The sequence below is a fragment of the Pinus tabuliformis genome, chromosome 5_2 (genome assembly GCF_031772625.1).
Source record: "Pinus tabuliformis cultivar Carrire ecotype Pingquan chromosome 5_2, CPIR1, whole genome shotgun sequence".
NCBI lineage: Eukaryota > Viridiplantae > Streptophyta > Pinopsida > Pinales > Pinaceae > Pinus > Pinus tabuliformis.
In genome coordinates this window covers 408,664,742-408,668,874 of record NC_142306.1, presented here as the reverse complement: position 1 = coordinate 408,668,874, position 4,133 = coordinate 408,664,742, and positions in this window count along the sequence as shown.

Below are 4,133 nucleotides of genomic sequence, written 5' to 3'. Positions count from 1 at the left end.
ACACTTAGAGCCTCGCCCTATTTATACAATCCCATGGTCTGCGGACCATGGGTAGATCTTTCAAACCGACCTTACATTACAAAAACAAGGGCGGACAACCCTATGACTCTATTATGACTTTGTGCTCCGTGCCCACAATTCGCGGAGTCTTTACAATGGACTTAGTCAAAACTTGGGCTTTAAGCCCCAAAACATGCCTTGGGGGGTTTCCACACCCAACAGGTCCCCAACATAAACATTGTGACTCATCCTCAAGTCACTCTGTCGGTGCGGAGATCTTTGCGTGGATACCCTCCAACTTTGCTTGAACGGCTGCAAGGTTGGCAGCGCACTAAGTGGGTGCCTTTTGGATCTCCTGTACATGTTGTTCCCAGATCGTTGTGTCAAAACTGCTTCCCTGGATCTATTCTTGCGTTCCTTGCATTTGCGCGAGCTTTCCTTCAATTGTTGCTATAATGATGAAGGCCTCATCGATCCAAGGTTGACCACACGCCTTCAAAACTACTTCTCTGTGTCGTGCTGCGTCCACTTGCTCTTTTAGCGCTTTGGCCTGTTGCATTCACGCAAGCCTCTGAGTGAGGGCCACCATCTGCGCGGTCCCTTTGACGTTGTCATACTGCTGCTGGAGCTCACGCGCCTCTATCTCTAAGCGCTAGATGTTAGGGTCCTCCTGCAGATTGGTGAGGACCTCGAATGACTCTTCCAACATCCTGGTGCAGTCCCTTACTGCACTGCTGATCTCTTCCATCCCCGATGTAATAGCGCTGGCGCGCTATTCTCTTACTTCTGGAGGGGTGGACGGTTGTGCCTCAACCGCAACTTTTCTATCTAAATGTTCAGCTCCAGCTCAACGTTGGCTATTTCTTCTCGTGCCTCATGCACCCCTGCTGCTAATATTTAGATGCACGCTTCTGCTGGGATGGCCAGCTCAGGGACCATATGGCAGGCTTCTTCCAGTACCTGTACCATCTGCCTGTTCTATGGCACAACCTCGTCGTGATGCAAGCTCAACTGCTCCATTTTAATCTTCTGCTCACTCAGTACTTGCAACGCGCGGCTCACCCTAGCCAATAGTTCTGCAGTAATCCCACCCTGCAGAACATAGAGCGTCTCCTGCGGGAGTGTAGCCATGTTGATCCCGAGGCCTTTCAAGGTATTGACCGTAGGCCTTCTGGCCTCATTTTCTATAACCAGTGCCCCCTCTGGCAACATTATTGTGTTGGTTTTCCAAGCCCATATCATTTCATCAGTTGCATCTGTCCCTACTGCGAGGCTGGTCGAAAGAGTACCAACCTGAGGAGTGCACACCTGCAACTCCTGAATCTATGCTCAGAGGGCCCCTAGCATAATCTGATTCTCCTCTGCGAAGTTCTGGAGGGCCTCTGTGGTGACGTCGCGTACTGTCTCTCCTATATCATGCAGATCACCCTCAGTAAGGGTGATCGGGTCAATCGACAACTTGGATGCTTTCACCTTCTTGCGCGGCCCCGTCCACTCACTCAGGCGCTAGTGCTTCAATAGTGTTGATGCTATTTGTGGGTCCGCGCCGCCCTCTTCTTCCTCTGTTTCCATTTCTTTCTCCTGCTCTAGTGGAGGTGACTTTTGGCCCTTGCGTGCCTTCTCTGTTGCCTTCTATGCTACTGCTATTACAACCTTTTTCTATTCTACTTCTGCTTGGACAGCGTCCCGTGCCTCCTATGCTTTTGCTGCCGCTGCTTCTTGCCTTCTCTTTTCTGCCAACTACGCCATGCATAATTTGACCTCCTCTTTCTTCTTTTGCACAACAGACTTCTCCACCGTAGCGATGTCTGGGGCACGCGACTCCGGCGGCCATGTCTCCAGTACATCGAAAATCACATCATTTGTGGCTATGAAGGGTAACTCGCTCCATTTCTTGGCCAGGTCCTTGCGTGCTCTGAGATATATGTGGTGGAATTCCGCTTTAAATTCTGAAAAAATTTGCAGGCTGTTGTAGACAGTGGGTGATAACCACGGCTTGCAGTTAATCCCCATTCTGATGTTCATCTCCATGAACACCTAGAATATCTTATTGTCGCGGATTTGGTTCGCGTCCTTAGTGGCCCATAGTGAAGCGTACTTTGCGGCCTCTGGTAGATCCCTTGCAATTTAGGGGAACTGGCTATCCTCCGGCAATTCCCCCACCACCAACACTATGGATAGTAGAAGCCATGCATAATGGAACGTTATTCCTTGTTCTTGTGCCTCGCGACAATTTTCCAGGAACTCTTTACACAAGAACTCGGACTAGTTAAACTAGACCCCTCTGCGCACTACCCGACAAGTGCAACCACCGGCGCAGGCACCTCATCCGCGCGACACTTCCACATGAGCTTACTTGCCAGTATCTGGGTCACAAATTTAATTACTTTGTTGTTGATGCTGGATATGGCGTAGCCCCTTTTCTTCTTTTCCAGCTTGTATTTCTTTTTCATGGCCTCCGTGATGGCCAAATCACTGCTCTTCCCATTTGAAATATCTTCGGGGTCCTCTCCTTTACATAGGAGCTAGGTAATGCAATGGATTAAGTGGTTCGTGATGGGGATGGGCTCCTCCTACCACAAACACCCACCATGCACCAGGCAGAGTAGCTGCCTGATGACGAAGATCGTCACAGGGGCATGGTGGAAATGCGACACCTAGAGAAGGTTTAATAACCCTGCCTTTTCCACTCCACGTAACCACTTTTGTGGCTCCAATTCTATAACCCCCACCACGATGTTCTGCTTGGGATTCAAGAGCTGCCCTGTCTCTAGGTGAGGGAATTTCTCGTGGTCAGTGAGATCCCAATCTTCAAACTTCAATTTTGGCACCTGTCCCAGGTGCATGCCCTCAAAGATGATGTCGTCCGGGAGGAGCAGAGTCTGGAGAGATCTCTTGCTCTCGTCGAGGTCCTTGGGCACTTTTTCCTTCCCCTTCCACAGGGGGATATACGCAGGAAACTTTGTTGGAGGGTGCGTAGGCTCATTTTCTTCCTCCATGCCCTCGTCCTCCTCGTCGATTTCCAAGTTAATTGCTTTCCCTTTTTCCTCCATCGTTAATCTGGTGCGCAGTGGGTTTCGAGGGGACACACGCACAAGAATCATTGGCTGTTTGTCTTTCTTCAGCTTCGATGTGCATGATGATTTACGGATTTTAACCACAATCTCGGTTCCTTTAGGGGCATCTTCCACAGTCAGGGCCTGCGCAACCTCTTCAGTAGTCGTCTCTGCAATTTCCCTAGCTTCCTCAGATGCTTCCATCTTGCTCATCCAAAAATCTCTCAGTTTCTCAATTAGGGGCTCAATCAATGCTTTGCACAAGGCAAACAGGTCTTGGCTTAGAATACGCGGGGCATACGACATCTCAATTGGCAAATGACCAAGTGTTGTTTGCTGGGCATCCCTTTGTAATTTATATCACTTTTTGAACTTGAATTCAACCATTCCCCCCAAATATGGTCCATTAATGCTCCTTGGTGGAAGATTTTCCGCTTGCTCCATTTCGTCTCAAGTCAAGCATCACATCGTTAATAGTGACTACAACGGTCACTTTCCAGCCAACCCGCGCAGCAGCGCATCCCCCTTGCGTGGTCGCGGACCCTGTGACACTTTTCTCCTGCGCGCAGATCCAATATTGCGTATCTCCCAAGCAGAGTAGTTTATAGTCCTGTGCCTCCTTTCAACTTCCTAGAGTGTTAAGACAGTACTTCCGATGACTAGTCATGTGGCCGTGCCACCTGTATAAGGTTCCAACTAGTCATTCGCTACTTTTTCTGGAAAACATCTACTTTTTATTGCTACTGGCTGTGTCTTGCACTTTATCATCTGCAGTGCGCCACCATGGGTGATCCGTTAGTAATATACGGTCTGATCCAAGGCATCAGGTTGATTAACTCTCAGCGGTAGTCACCAAATTCGTCAACGTGATCGTGCGTGCCCAATTTTATCACCATGGTTTCCTTATCGAGAAAAATCCTTTTTTATTTCATCCTCAAGCTTCTTGACTTCCACTTCCACCAGAGTGCTTTTCTCCCTTAATCACACCCTTTCTTTCATAAGTTCTTGGAGCCTAAGATCACCCTGTCAGATTTCTTCCTCAGGTCCCAAGCGTTCTGCTTCTTTTAGCTGCGCGAC